We start from the raw sequence: 17,042 nt of genomic DNA, 5'->3' as shown, positions 1-17,042 counted from the left end.
CTTTTCAGGACCGTATTTGTTGTGTGTACACCCTGAATCAACAGAATCATTGCTGGAGGAATTGCATGAAGGAATTTGTGGGAGTCACACTGGGGGAAGGTCCTTAGCCCATAGAGCCCTGACGCAGGGTTATTGGTGGCCTAATATGCAGAGGGAGGCTCAGGATTATGCCAGAAAGTGTGATCAGTGTCAGAGGTTCGCCCCTAATATCCACCAACCTGGAGGGGTTCTTAATCCTCTGTCTAGCCCTTGGCCTTTCGCACAATGGGGCTTGGACATTGTAGGGCCATTCCCGAGAGCTGCTGGAAACAAAAGATGGCTGCTCGTAGGAACAGACTACTTCACTAAATGGGTCGAAGCTGAGCCCTTAGCCAATATCCGAGATGTTGATTCCAAGAGGTTTATTTGGAAGAATATTGTTACTAGATTTGGTATACCACATACTCTTATCTCGGACAATGGCGTTCAATTTGACAGCAACGCCTTTAGGCAGTACTGTGGTGACATGGGCATCACAAATAGATACTCTACCCCAGCTTATCCTCGAGGAAATGGACAGGCCGAGGCCGTTAACAAGGTCATAGTCAACGGGCTCAAGAAGAGGTTGGATGATGCGAAAGGCAGATGGGTAGAAGAGCTCCCTCATGTCCTGTGGACGTATCGGACCACTCCGCGCAGGTCCACTGGAGAAACGCCATTCTCTATGACTTATGGAGCAGAGGCGGTGATACCATTGGAGTCTGGATTTCCTACTCTAAAGACAAGTTCTTTTAGTCCAGAGAATAACAAGGAACTTCTAGAGAGAGATCTTGATTTACTTGAAGAACGGCGTGAGGCAGCTATGGTCCAAATGGCTTATTATCAGCAGAAGCTAAAACAAGGACATGATGCCCACGTGAAGCTAAGGCCACTTGCGCCTGGTGATCTTGTATTAAGGAAAGTTGTAGGCACTTCTAAGAACCCAGCATGGGGTAAGCTAGGACCTAACTGGGAAGGCCCCTACCGCATTGTTTCAATAGCAGGCATAGGGTCGTATAGGCTAGTTGACCTGGATGAACGAGTTGTACCACGTCCATGGAATGTAAATAATCTTAGAATGTATTATTATTAATCAAATAAGCTTTTGTCAATTAATGTTTCAAAGTTATGGCTAGCTCTCACATTTGAAGTTACCGTTTTAAAGAATCAAACAGAAACTTGGTTTAGTGCAGTCCTCGGACCACAAACCTTGTGGAAATTGATGTCTTGTCATTTGTTAAACAGAACCTTAGTTATGCCGGGTCTTCGGACCTCCTACTTTGGGAAAATTAACATTTGAAGTTATTGTTTTAAAGAATCAAACAAAAACTTGGTTAAGTGCAGTCCTCGGACCACAAACCTTGTGGAAATTGATGTCTTGTCATTTGTTAAACAGAACCTTAGTTATGCCGGGTCTTCGGACCTCCTACTTTGGGAAAATTAGCATTTGAAGTTACCGTTTTAAAGAATCAAACAGAAACTTGGTTAAGTGCAGTCCTCGGACCACAAACCTTGTGGAAATTGATGTCTTGTCATTTGTTAAACAGAACCTTAGTTATGCCGGGTCTTCGGACCTCCTACTTTGGGAAAATTAGCATTTGAAGTTACCGTTTTAAAGAATCAAACAAAAACTTGGTTAAGTGCAGTCCTCGGACCACAAACCTTGTGGAAATTGATGTCTTGTCATTTGTTAAACAGAACCTTAGTTATGCCGGGTCTTCGGACCTCCTACTTTGGGAAAATTAGCATTTGAAGTTACCGTTTTAAAGAATCAAACAGAAACTTGGTTAAGTGCAGTCCTCGGACCACAAACCTTGTGGAAATTGATGTCTTGTCATTTGTTAAACAGAACCTTAGTTATGCCGGGTCTTCGGACCTCCTACTTTGGGAAAATTAGCATTTGAAGTTACCGTTTTAAAGAATCAAACAGAAACTTGGTTAAGTGCAGTCCTCGGACCACAAACCTTGTGGAAATTGATGTCTTGTCATTTGTTAAACAGAACCTTAGTTATGCCGGGTCTTCGGACCTCCTACTTTGGGAAAATTAGCATTTGAAATTACCGTTTTAAAGAATCAAACAGAAACTTGGTTAAGTGCAGTCCTCGGACCACAAACCTTGTGGAAATTGATGTCTTGTCATTTGTTAAACAGAACCTTAGTTATGCCCGGTCTTCGGACCTCCTACTTTGGGAAAATTAACATTTGAAGTTATTGTTTTAAAGAATCAAACAGAACCTTAGTTATGCCGGGTCCTCGGACCTCCTACTTTGGGAAAACTAACATTTACAGTTACAATTTTTAAGAATTAAACGAAAGATTGCTTAAGATTTGTCTTCGGACTATGACTTTGCTTAAAGTTAACTTCTGATTGTGTCCGGATGTTAATACGTTATTGTTTATTAATTCGGATCTTAAGTTTTATATCTTTAAGTGTTGAATAAATTTGCGTAAGGACTGGTCCTCGGATCTTACATCTTATTAGATACTGTGATATACATTACAAGGGTCTGATCGTTATATGAGGTCCTTTCTTCGTTTTAATTGAGGCATTATTCAAATGAATTAACCATGTCACCTTGTATTAATTCTTTAATAATATACGCATGGCTATGTGAAAGTTATGACTGTGCAATCCTTGGAGTTAGATTTTTATGCTCTGAGAAACTTCTGATATGACTTAATGGGAAACTTTTGTAATAAGTACATAAAGAATAAAGAAAAAGTAGGCACAATCCAAGTGAAAAGCAAACGAAATTGTTCTTCATTAATCAAGTTGAATATACATTACAATATATAATTCGAAAAAAAAAAAAAACAGAAAGGAATGAAAAAAGAGAAGTCCTAAGCTGTTGGAGGAGGATCTTGTTGAGAGGTACTAGTGCCCTCGGTCTTTCTCAACTCTAGCTCAAAAGGAGTCATAACCTGCTTTCCTTTATCCGCTGTCTTTGTTGGAAGGACGATGGGTTCCACTGTCTGGCTTAAATCCTTCTCTGCATCCCCTCCTCCTTCCTTCTCTTTGTTGGAACCAGAAGGTTCTGTAGGATCGGGAATTTGCTGTGGGACCATCGGAGGTAAAGCAGGAAGAATCGTCTCAGGGGTAGGAGCAGCAACAGGAGCCTCTTCAATCTCCTGTATTTCTAGGGGAAGCCAAACGTTCTCGGACTTCCTCAAATCCGAAGATTGAGGAACTCCTGCTGCGTTTAAAGCTTCCCCCCATACTTTTTGACAGTATTCGCGGCATAAAGCCGCGAACTCCTCTGTCAGCTGCTCCTCGGTGGTGGCTACCCCTTCATCAAAACTTGCCTGTTTGGCAGCTTGAAGAGAGAGTTGGAAGGAACTGGCTTCTTCTTTCATCAGCGCCAGTTGCTTCTTAAGATCCGAGCACTCCCTTTGAGTTTGGGAGAGCTCTTCATCTCTTTCATGAAGGAGCTTGCGCTGTCCTTCTATCTGGGTCTTCATGGTCTTCAAGTTTGACTCGACCCCATTCTTCTCTCTCCTCAGCTCTGCTACCTCCGAGGTCAGCTTCTCGTTCTCGGCAAGAGCTGTACCTAAGGTATTCTCAGTCTCCACCCTAGTTTCGAGCTCAGCTCTGGCTACTTTCCGAGCGTCTTCAATAAACTTTTCAGCTACAAAGACCTCCTGAATAGCCTGTAAAAAAGCATGATGGAGTTAGGAATAACAAAAACTAATTTACTTATAAATATTGTTAAAAGGAGAAACACTTACCAGCGCTAAGTCTCTTTTTAGAGAGAGGAATAGTTGTGGCTGGCCCATCTTTTCCAAGGTCTCCATGTCCTTGGGCAGCAAAAGAGGGCGTTCTAGGACCTCGGCCAGGTGGTGGGCGTGGCCTTGTTGAACTGCCCTTATACTGGACTGGCAGGAGATAGGAGCGCCGTCCAGCCTTAGATCGGGGGACCAGGTGGCCGGTGCTCGGCGCACTACAGCCTCATCCCTGATTTCCCCAAGTTCAACTGAACGGGCTCTACCCTTGCCCTTGTCCAGCTTCTGCTGCTGGGCCGGTGGGAGTTGTTGGCGTGGTTTCTTGGGGTCTTTAGTAATCGTCCCCTCATCATCCCCCTTCCTCTTCTTCTTGGGATCCTCGGCTGGAAGTTTTGGCTCAGCAGGAGGAGGAGGTAAAGCGGGGGGAACTTGGGACGTCCCCGTTTTCTTTTTCGCTGCAACTTTGGCAGCCCTGTTGGTGAGGAGACCCTCCATTCGTCCCATGTTTTCTTCTACGTCGTCCTCGGGAAGGGCAACCACAAACCCAGCAATTCCAGAGGCCTCGGTAGCTTCTTCTTCCTCGTCGGAAAGTACCACAAACTGGTTCCCGCGAGGTCTCTCGGTGTCTTCGAGATGGAATTGATCTATCTCGTCGTCAAGTGTGTGTGAAGAAGACACCTGCTCTTCTGGAATGACAGTTGTTTGTGAGTGCACGGCGAGGGGGACTGCTGCTATCGGCCGGTTGTACAAAATAGTGTTAGGAGTGTCCGGGAGGTCACGGTCGTCCAAAAAATGGCCCCGAGCTACGTTGATCCTCTTCCGTCTTCGGTCGCCTGCAATAATGGCGTCCTCTATCTCTTGGAAGTCTTTGGAAAGGGGAGTGTATCCGAGAATGAGGTGAGCAGCCCGGAGTTGTAAGTCTTCGCTAACGAACACCTCGGAGCGAAGTACTCGGTTTAGATCGGCAACGTTACAATGACTCAGACGAGGACGCACGTGCTGCTTATCTGCAAAAAAGACGTCAAAACAAACAAACCTGATTAGATTCACACAAATATTTAACAAGTTTAAGTAAATACAAATACGCATTTTTGTGTGTGTGTTAGGAGAGGTTGTGTTGTGGGGAGATTAATCCTACGGCGTCGCACCTGGATCCCCCCACTGAACTGGGCAGTGGAAGCCATCGTGCCAGTTCCCAGACACGATCAAGTAGTCGTCCTTCATGCCTTTGTTTGATTTGGGCAGACAGGAGATTAGCCTAACGGTGCTGGACCGAGATTTCATGTAATAACCTACCTTAGAGAGTTTGTGGGACTCATATAGGAACACGACATCGTGCCATGTGAGGTTTAAACCCATCTGCTCGTTTAGAGCATCTACACTACCTAGAACTCTAAAAACGTTTGGAAGGCATTGGTCGGGGCACAACCGGTGGTTGCGAAGATACTCCCTCATTACGGGTTTCATTGGAAGGGTCATCCCACCCTCTATGAAGGCTATCATAGGGATGATAACCTCTCCCTCTTTCCTAGAACCGGCCACGGCTGTTGCCGGGCAGTATTCTAGCCCTACGTCACTGGGAATATGGTATTTAGCTCTAAAGCCTTCCATCCCAGCGGCGGTATCAACTAGACACTTAAATTTTCCCATTGCAGAAAGACGATAGACTAAACTCTAAAAAGGAGAATGATTGTAGTGATAGCCGAGGACTGTATCCGAGGAGAAAAGGTCAAGACTAAAGAGAGCAATAACTTACAAAGTTGAAGGTACGGGTTTCCACGGTTTTCTGCTGGTGAAGAATGATTGTTGTTGTTTTGATGGGATTGATCCCTGATGACTTAAATGAAGGCGCAGGTTCCCGAAGCGTCACGACGTGCGAAAAGGCGGCCTCGAAATTATGTCTGTCCCGCCTAAAATTTCGTGGAGTAATGAGAACCGTTGGATGCCCATCTCACCGTTGAACGTGGGAGACAAAGAGTAACTTACAGTAATAAATACGTGCGTTTTTGAAAATAAAACCGCCAAGTGTCATCTTTTAGGACGCGAAACGATTTCCACACGTGCCATCACTTATAAAGTGTGTAGAGTGGATCCTCGTCAGATCAAAACCCTATTTTTCTCCTCGGATGTCGAAAATTAGAGTTTTGAGGGGCTATTGTGGGGAGTAAAAAGATCTTAGTAGGGATATGGGCCGTTGGGCCTTGCTAAGGAAGGCCGACCTACTCTTGGGTTTAGGGCTTGTTGATACTTTAGGTCGGCCCATACGCCGAGGATCCGAGGACCGAGCCGAGGATGTTTTTCCCCTCGGATTGACACCAGAGAACCCAGGACTTCATGGTGCAGGTTAGGGAATGGCACGGTCAAGACCAATGGTTAAAGGGGGTGAACCCTTGAATGTCCTAGAAGCACCGATGTTGGAAAAGTGTCAAAAGTAAAGGTTGCTACCTCCACATTAAAGACCCTGCACCTACCACCCTGGCCGCATTAATGGGGAGGTGACACTTGAACAGTGGAAGGGAAACTTCTAGTTACTGTTCAAAGGCACTAAGAAAAGAAATATCTAGGCTAAGGGAGGAGTTGGGGCAACACGTGTATAAAGTATTAAAAAGAAGAGTATTTAAGGGGAGATCAAAAACAGAAATGAGGACGGGACTTTTTGTAACCTAAAAAGAAAAAGGACAAAGAGAGAGATATAATATAAGAACAGCTCTCGGCTTACGTCCGAGGAGGCCTATTTACATTACTCCTTGCTGTTTCCAAGTACTTGTAATCTTTAGTTTGTCATTTAATCTTCACTCACTTCTAACCTGGGTTTCAAGCCCACTCTCTACAAAATTTTATTGTTTAAGGCTCATTGGGCCTGAGCCCATAACTGTTCTTGGGTCCAGGTGCAATTGTGCACTTACACCACCTATATGCTTCGATTTGAGCACAAATGAGCGAGATTAATCAAGGTGAAAGATGACATAATAGAACTCAACCAAATTTGAGCACAAAAACTTGATCAAATTTTACAGCAGTCACTAGAAAATAAGCGATGTCAATGACATAAAAAGGGGTTTTTGATGAGAGAGAGAGAGAGTAAATGAGTCGATAAGGGATTTTGGGAAGTGCATATCAAGAGTTGGGAAAATATTGGAGTTACAATAAATTTTACTATAAAAAACTTATAAAAAAGAAAACAAATGGACGAGTCAAGAATATAACTATTGTCACTCAATCAATATAATAAATGAATGTTTATTTTTTAGTAAATAAATAAATGTTTAAACTTAAAATTACTTTCTTGTGATTGGTTATGTAGTAAAATTTGTAGTATTCCTAGCATCACTTGTCAAGTTAAATTAATTAGCTTCAAATCCACCAACTCAAACATCTTTGTTGGGTTAGAGATTTTTAATATTATTATTTAATTATTGTGAAAATATATGTAAATTAAAAAGTGTTATAAAAATACGTGTTGGAGGTATTTAAACACCCCTGCCAAACCCCACCCAACCATTAGAACATTGGAATTTACAATTTAGATTCAAATCTAATTGACCATTAGGCGAAACCACCCAAAATCAATCAGATCGTGCGGTTTTGTCAAATGGGCTGGGTTTTTGTCTTTTTGAGCACCTAGGATTTAGAGTATTTGCTACCTCAACAGAAAGGAAGAAAGGACGTTACAGAAGATGAAGAAAATCATATTGCATAGTAATATATGTCAGTACGTACTAAAAAATTACTATTGTTTTTGTTTTGTTTTGTTTTTTTTAAATGTTTTTTTATTCAATAATTACAATGAAAGAAAAAGAGATTTAAATTCTAAACTTTTTTGTTAAAAACTCAAAGAAGTGTCAATTGAGCTCTCTCTAAACTGCAATCTAACTAATTAAGACATTTGAAGAAATTTATAATCAATTAAGTAAACTGGTATGGTAGAATCGTCTAATTTATTTTTCAGCTGATCAAATTTATCTTAATTTTAAAAATATTTTTATGGATTGGTAGAGAAATCTCTAATCCTAACAAGAATAAGTCCCTCTAAAGTTTTTATTTTTATTTTTATAATATATGATTTACAACCCTATAATAGGAATTCTTTGGAGTATATAATAAAAATTTGTTAATAAACCATAAATATATTTATGAAAATTATACATTTATACCAAATGAAACATTATCGATAGCTAGTATAGTGGATAAAGCCGTAACCCTTTTTTTTTTTCTCCCATTCCAAAATTTCCAATCTATCAAAAATTTTCCCTTTTTACAATTGAATGAAAGTTGAGTGATGTCAATTGTACTATGGTCTATGGAGTATTTGACTTCATTTGTTCCCGTGAATAACAATGAGATAACAGAGTTATCGATTTGAGTTGGAATTTTTGGACTTTCTTATCTATAACTTTAAAGGGCTTCAAACGAAAGTTGGGGGTCAAGTTGGCCAACCCATCCATTGGCTACGGTGGCTTTTTGATGATTTATTCAAGATGCTCTTTATTCAAAAAGTTGTAAAGGGAGACTTTCTTCCTCTTAACTCTTAAGTTATTGCAGTACAAATAATTAAAGCAATGCAAGATTTGAATAGCACCACCATCACGTTCATCTACAAGAGAACCATAGCATGACCTTTTACATAGTAAAATTTGGTCAATAATTTGACCATTATCATTACAATAGTGGTTCCATGGACTCACCAATATGTGAATTTTCACATGCTCTTACCAATAGTTTTGTAACTTAATTGGTTATTACTTCTTAATGTGTTCATAACATTAAGAATTTAAATCTCTCTCTCTTTCTCTCCTGCTATAGCTTTTGAATTCCATAAAATAATTTTCTAACGATAAATCCGGCCTATACAACAACTGTCCTATGGCTATGAATAGGGAGGCATGCAGTGCACGGTACAATAGAAAAGTAAGGCAACGTTAAAGAATAAAAGACTAATTAATTAGTTGGTTTGGGGACATTAATAATGATGGTGGATGGAAATGTGAATGCCAAATTTGAGAACTTCCTCTGATATTGTATAGGGGTGACAAAATTTGACACGACCCACGAACCCGACACGACACGACACGAAATTAGCAGGTTATAGATTGAGGCTTAACGGGTTTGTGTCATATTCAAGTTGACACGGCTAACCTGTTTAATAAATGGGTTGGGTTAGTGCTGAACACATAGAACCCGTTTGACCCGTTTAATTAAATGATATTTTATCAATATACCCTTCAAACTCTTGGTATATAAACTTATTAGTTGTTGTGATTTATTTTCTTTGACATATTGTGATTGATTATTTGTGATATTGAGATATGCCTTAATTTTGAATGATTATTTGTGATGCAGTTACTCGTTAGTTCTGAATTTTATATTAAAAATATTTATTTGTTTGTTTTTTCATTAATTATTATTTTTCATTTTGATAAAAGCTGATAAACAGGTCGACACGACTAACCCGTTTAATAAATGGATTGTGTTAGGGTTGAGGAATTTTGACCCGTTTAATAAACATGTCGGGTTAGTATTGACTTATGTAGTCGAATACTCATGACTTGACACGACACGAACCCGACACGCAAACACGAATTGTCACCCCTAATATTGTATCACTTACAATTTAATGGTTTGAAATATCTAATACTATTCAATTAGGTCTTTTTTTCCTAAGTATCTCTACCTGTCATCAATGTAGAGGGTCTTCTCAGAAATTAGGCAAAGCAGATTGAGATTAGAAAAGAGTCCTAGGAAGGTGCTACATGTCCCAATATGTCTGGCACACTATATATGTAGTATTGAATATGTACCCTGAATACTCCAAAATGAACATTGCTTGCTGATTCCTGTTGCTTTTTTTTTTTTGGAAATATTCTAGACTTGATATTTTATTCGTCACTTCTTACACAAACAGCATAAGAGAAAGAATACAATCTATGTTCCATGATGAGAACATTTTGACAAAATATCCAGCAGGTAGCTATTAGCCTATTATCCTCATCTCTTGAACTTTCTGCCCCCCAATCAAAAAAAGAGGGCCATTTCAAAGTGCCTTTTAGTCATGTCCCGTAAGTCCGCATGTTTGTTACGCCACAACAACCTATTAAATGACAATATGATTTTTCTCCAAAAAAAAAAAAAAGTAATGACAATATGCTTTGTCTAAAACTATGAATTATGACAACATAATATGCAATAACAACAAAAATTTTAGTCTCAAATTTTTTGAGCTTGGATACAAGATTAGTTATAGTTGGTCACATATATTCTTTTCCTACATTATATTCTATTTGAAGTCATAACCTCTACTACTTTCTTAATTAAGATGTTTTTTTTTCTTTTTCTTTATAAAATCAATTAATGTGTCCTTTTTAGCTATTTATACTACCGCTATTTTTGGTTTCCTTTACCTTTCCTGTTTTCTTAACTTAAATCAACTCACGATTCATTTCTTGATGTTGTTTTCTTCGGAAAAAAATAGATCCTATTAACTTTAATACTTTATTGTATATGCGTATATACGTTTGTGATGTGGAAATTTTTTTTCCTTCTTCCAAAATAAAATATTTGGGTTAGGCAAATGTGATTTCTTGTATGGCTGTGAGTGATGAATGTAAACTGAAGTTCTTGGAGCTAATAGCAAAGAGGAACTGTAAGTTTATTATTTTCAAGATTGAGAATCAAAGTAGTGGTAGAGACTTGGAATCCCAGATGAAGCCTAAGAGGACTTCACTGCACCTTAACCTGCCAGTGAGTGCCGCTATGCTGTCTTTAATTTTGATTTCATCACTGATCAGAGTTTCCAGAAAAGCAAATTATTTTCATTGCATGGTAATTTAGATTTTCTCTAACTAGTATACATGAATGCTTAAAAACTAGTCTTTTAGTGTATATACTATAGTGGCATATTGAAATGGAGATAAAAAAGCACAATATTTAGTAATTAGTAAATCTTTCTATTAACATTCAAAGAACAATTTTGCTGCTTTTTTGAGAAAAAAGTCATGAAAAATTTTGCTTCTAGGAGTAATGGAAATACTCCCAAAATGCTAATGAGTAATGACACAACGGAACTAGAAAATAGAAGCCAAATAATATTTGGCTTCCAGGCTAATACTGCTCCTCTTTGGACTTCGAAGGCAATTGATCGTATATTGAAGGTCAAAATAACAATTTGATACACAGTGGTGTTTGTGAAAGTTAACTCTCTTGTTTTCAGGTCACCTTTCTTCAAAGTGAGAAGTAAGGCGGTCTATGCCAGCTCCAAGGATAGATTCAATAGTCAACTGGATGGAACTCAAGTTGAGTTGCAAGCAACAGATCCTAGTGAAATGAGATTTGGCATTGTAATAGGATGAACAGTGTAAAAGTTTTTTTTTTTTTTTTTTTTACTTTGGATGTTTAGCCCTTCTAAAAACTACATTATGCGCGCATTGTTTTTCCACCCCTAGTCATTATTATTATTTTTTCTCTTGTTGCATGGATTTTATACTAAAAGTGTTTGTTTGAGAATAATTTATCTAGCTTTTTACTGAAAGTATGCTAAAATATACTTGTACCTTACAAAAAGTAAGAAAAAGTGTGAAAAAATGAAGCTTTAAAAGCTAAAAATGATGCCATACTATGAATTTATCTGTCATGATTAGTACTTCTTAGGCTGCTTGTCCAAACTCCGAAATCACTTGATAGCACATAACTCTAGTCATGGTGTGTTTTAATGTTGAGGACAGTGAATTTGGAAAAGCACTGAATCCAACTTTTATCTGAAAAATCTAACAGGAAAGAATTAAACAACAAACCTTATGTTCTATTCTTTTTGGTGCAAAGTGAAATGACTTCTACCACATACATAAATAGTTCGAACAGTCATAGGCTGGAATCATAATCCTTAGCATTTTATTCAAGTACATTTTAGAACAAGATCAGGAGGTAATGATACTTGTCACAATTGCTCTGCCAACTAATCTTTGTGGCCTCTTCGAAAGCATGGACCAGAGCTACCTGCAATCATGAATATCATTGCCATGGGTATGTAAGTTGGAATTTGAAGTATGTATGAGCTACATGACCACCTACACAATTCTATTCTTTGTACTAGTAAATTATCCCAGTGGAGTAAAAGCTTTTAGCATGTTACTGTGTGCGCTGTGGTACAAAACTTGTATGATACAGATGTGTACAAGAAATAACTTGTCAAAGTCCCTACTCTGTTTCTTTCAGTAGCATTTTGTTCTCAGATCTTTCAAAATGAACCATGTTTCATATGGCAACTGTCTGTAAATCATGACTAGAAATTGAAAAAGTGGGTTCCATTAGGGTATCAGCATCTTTGTAATACAAACAGCAATTGAAATATTGAATAGGAGGTTAGCTATGAGTCAAATCACATTTGCATTGCAGCAGGACAGAATGGGTTGGGAAATTGTAATAAGGGAAAAGAAAGAACAGGACAAATCCCTAGGCTTCACCACCTAGAATAAGCCAGAAATCCTAGGCTTCACCACCTACTTGTGCTTGAATCACCACCAAGCTTGTAGAAACAATTTTAATCTAAGGGTCCGTTTGGATAGAGTTTATTGTTAAAAACTGAAAACTGAAAACACTATAGCAAAATAATTTTTAAATGTGTGAATAGTGTTGTGAGACCCATTTTTAATATTTTTTTCTGAATAAAGTGCTTGTGGGTCCCATGAATAATGCATAAACAGTGCAGCTACAGTGCGTGAACAGTAAAATTGGTCTCCCACACAGTAAAATAACGTGCATGACAGTACCGGTTACTGTTCATGCACGTTGAAAAAAAAAAACGCAGAATCTCAAAACGTGGCCACAAAACGCACTATCCAAACTAAGCTTAAAGTTCTAATTCAAAGTGCAGTGCTTCACATCATTCTTGGAGCCTCTTTTTAATAGGCTTCAAGGAGTACAATCAAGCCACAATCATTCCTCAAAATCCACAACATTAAATTTGAAATTCAAAAATCAAAAGTGCTGTAATTAAAAAATGAAATCTGAAATTTCAAATAAGAAAAATCTGAAATGATAAATTCTGAAATAATTTTGGTTGTGCTTTGCTCCCTGCATCAACATCCTCATCAACTCTCCACAGGAATATCTTCAACCGTTCATGAAGTTTAGAACTCCATAAAGCCTTCCAGAGGTCCTGACAATAGAGTTTGGAGACAAATTTAAAATATTTTGATTTTGAAATACTGGCAAAACGCGCTTCGGACTTTGCCCTCACAAGGATCTTTTTGCAAAGTTTTAACTTTTAACTCTTCCAAATCTAAGAGAAGCCCCAACCTCTCTAGTGAGGTACCATTCAACTAGTTCAATTCAAGATGTAATGTCCTCAAGGCAGATAACTTTCCAAAATACTTAGGGATTTGAACATATATAGAAGGAATTGTCATTATATAGAAAGATGTACAAACCGGTACAGGGTATAGCATTTTTTGAAAAATTAGAGTACGCCACATCTTACGTACGGCAATTATTTAATTAATAAATATTTTTGGACAAAATATGTTTATTTTAGGTTTTCAAGTTAAGCAACAACACCACTGCGCACTTTTGGTGCGGTGATCACTCCACAAGTATAAATGCTTGTGAGATGTAGGGGTAAAGGCTGAAGTTTAAGTTTTCAAGAGAGAGTTTCACACACATATACACTTACATTAGGCTAGAGTAGAAATTCTAACTTGTATCAAAAAAAAAAAAGATTAAGCAACAACAATAAAATGCTTGAAAACATATCTAAAATTCATTTAAATGCAATAATAAATAGCAAAGAAGTACAATGACACCCATAAATATTGTCTAAAGTAAAATACACTAAACACGTAAGTTGCATGGGTACCCACATGGGCAGGGGTACGACATAAGTATGGGTACTTGGACATTTTAGCCATGTCCGTGCAACATAGAAATGCAAGATGCCTAAATTGGCCAAAGGAATTTGATATATTCCAGTAAGCTGATTGCTGGACAAGAAGAACATGTTCAAGTTGTAAATAGTTAATATGGTACTTGGTAGCGGGCCATGATTTTTCTCTTCAAATATTTCCTTTTAAATATATGAAAATCATACCAAAAAGGCATAAAATTGTTAGGTTTTCCAACCACTTCTCCATGCCAAATAGGTCCTTCCACTGAGGTGAAGCCATGAAGCATCATACATGTCTATAATAGGTGCAATGTGCTTGTGCATATGTACCAGAGTGCTCCTATGTAATTCATGTAGTGTGACAACCCAGTTGCTACTTTATTTAGTAAGAAAATATTTATAAAACTCTTACTACATATGGTGTTTTCTTCACATAAATGATCATCACAGGATATTATACAATTACTTCAAGACCCTCAACATATTAACACATTTCTTGATAGTTTGCTATATCATCATCTTCACATTATTCCAACTGCAGCTACAACATCAACAAGAGCAAAATATTCTAGACAACATAATTTCCAATTTAATACCTGATTGAAGAATTGATGCTTTTTGCTACCAAAACGTCAGCTTCTTAAACTTTTTGCAGATCCAGTTCACCTTCAGCACTGTAGTCACATAGGCCTGATCTCTTATGTCATAGACAAACCGGAAACTACAACAATGTAGCCTACTACGGACCTAAATGGGCTTCTATAATCTATATATATATATATATATATATAGATGTTTTAAAAATATTTAGGAAAAATTAGAAACAAAAAAAGATAATGACGTGGCTGCTTAGGTGGCTTAACCGAAGCTAACAACAATAAATGTTTTACTTCAGCTTTTGGATATATATAAAAGCTGAAGCGTAACATTTATTGTTACTATACTTCGGTTAAGCCACCTAAGCAGCAACGTCATTATCCTTTTTTGTTTCTAATTTTTCCTAAATATTTTTAAAACATTTTCTCATTTAATAAGGTGATTTAAAAATTCCATTATTTAAAAATTATAATATCTTTTAACCCTCCCTTACCTTTTCATCTCCTCACTACTCTCTACATTAATATCATTCCTTCTTTTCCCTTTCATTTTCCTTTATTTTTGTCTCTTCTTATTTGCACCTTTTTACTATAAATTCATCATTATCTCTTCCATTCTATGCATAGTTTTCCCTCACAAAACAAAGGTTCTCTCTCTCTCTCTCCCTCTCAATTTGCTTTTCATTTTTTTTATTGCATCCATACTTAGGTTAATAAATTTTTGTGTTAATTAGAATTCTACTTTAGGTTGATGCGATATAGTTTTGTGTTTTAAGTTGGTATCTTTTCTATTCTCTTTTATTATTAAATATTATCCTACTGTATTCTACATATAGTTCATAATAATATAATTTTATTATTATTATTATTATTATTTTAGAATACTAAATATTTTTAACACACACACGGAGAGAGGGGAGAAGATTTTAAAGAAATTTACAGTAGTGTATATCCAAAAAGGCCTATTATATTATATAAAATGACATGGATAATTTGATGTTTATTGTTATATATTTTATTTTTACTCTTTTTTCTTCTTATCTTATTTTATTCAACATTTAAATTAAGTCACATCCTCCATACTTCTGCAACACAAATCAAGAAAATAGCTAGACACACACTTGCCTTCCTTTACCATACATTAGGAGTATCAAAATATTTGTGTGATAAAGGGTCATATAATTTATAATTTAGATGACACTTTGTGAATGTGTCTAGGCCTATAGATTGAGCAATTTGTAGTCTTATAAGGCTATTGAGAATGGACTTTTTGAATCAAGACAAAAAAAAAAAAAAAAATGGACTACTATATATCATTTAGACAAAAACCTTTATCATAGATATATTAATTTTTTGCAACAAATCTAAATCACGCAAATTTTATATTATGTGTTAGCATCATTTCTACTTCTTCTTCTTCTCAAAAATATTATGTATCGTCTTTAAAGGATGCCAACAATATTGATCTTATACGAAAAGTTACATAAAATATTGAGAAAAAAATGTTTTATATTACAGTCTACTAAAAATGCTTTTTAAGAATTTAAACATTTCTATTTTTCATATCATTGTGATACTTTTCTATTTACAGTTACTACATGTAATAACTTAAGTTTTAATATTCTTAAGTTGTTGGCAAAGAGAAAAAAAAATTAAAAAAAAAGGTTGCCATAAAATAGGAGTTCATGTAAGGCTACCAAACTTGATAATTTACAAATAATGGAACCATTTGCAACAATATTTGCATACTTATATAGTTCCAGGCAAAGAAATCAAGCAAACTTTTAGTCTTTAAAAAACATATATCTACTAGTGGTTAAACATTCATCTTGCGTATTTTTAACTTTTCATATAATTTTACTTCTAATATATTCATCTATTTTAATTTCAATTTTAAAAAAAAAACTTTCATTTAGATATTTATAAGTAAACAATGAAATAATGATTCATGAATAATCAAAAAAAAAATCATCTATACATATTTATCTTGTGTGGTCTACTATAATTTAGATGATTATAACTTAATAATGAAGTCTATAAACAAGGTATTTAAAACAATCATATTTCTATAATTCAAAAAGTTCCCATTTATTTTTTCAAAAAAATGCCTTTTACATTTCCTTGGAATTTAAAATTTTTTTTTTTAACTTTGACATATCACTAACCTAACCTCTTCATGCATTAAAAAAATTTAATGCTCATTATTACTTCCATTAAGATATTATGGATGTTTTAATTGATTGAGACCAAACTAGAGAAATGTCTTTCATATTTCCTTGAAAATTTAGAAGAAGAAAAAAACCCTTTGATATACCACTAATGTAACTATATTTATAACTATTTAAATCATCCATGATATCTATTTCTTTTTTTCTTTTCTTTTTTAGAATATATCTATTTCTTATTGATAACTATAAAAACTACAATTAGCAAGGAAACATACAAAGTAATCAAGAAAAAATGATGCAAGAAAAAATGAAATGAAATCAAACGTCAATAATAATCATTATTTGAAAAATGAAAAAGTGGCCAAGAGGAGTAAGAAATAAAATAGAAATGACTATAAAGAGACATTGAAAACTTTATAGTGCAACAAAATCAACCATTACAATCACATAATTAAATCAATAATCAACAATTAAATATAATAATAAAAAAATTAAACTTAAAACTAATCAAACTCTAACTAGGGAAATTATATTTCCTATCATAGCTAAAAATAAGATGTTCTTTAGTAATTTAGAAATTATATTAGAAATAAAGTTGGAAAATTTTATAATCTCATTTTTTGACATTTCATTTAACCTTTTATATATATATACCACGATTTAAAA

At 36.0% G+C, this 17,042-nt stretch overlaps 1 pseudogene; it reads left to right on the top strand.

Moving 5' to 3' along the window:
- Window positions 1-10,320: 10,320 nt before the first annotated feature.
- On the top strand, window positions 10,321-11,084 carry LOC142620203 (actin-depolymerizing factor 7-like; annotated as a pseudogene).
- The last annotated feature ends 5,958 nt before the right edge of the window (window positions 11,085-17,042 follow it).

This window comes from Castanea sativa, chromosome 12 (genome assembly GCF_040712315.1).
Source record: "Castanea sativa cultivar Marrone di Chiusa Pesio chromosome 12, ASM4071231v1".
Lineage (NCBI taxonomy): Eukaryota > Viridiplantae > Streptophyta > Magnoliopsida > Fagales > Fagaceae > Castanea > Castanea sativa.
The sequence above is the reverse complement of the archived record's forward strand: the minus strand, read 5'-3'. Positions and strand labels throughout refer to the sequence as shown.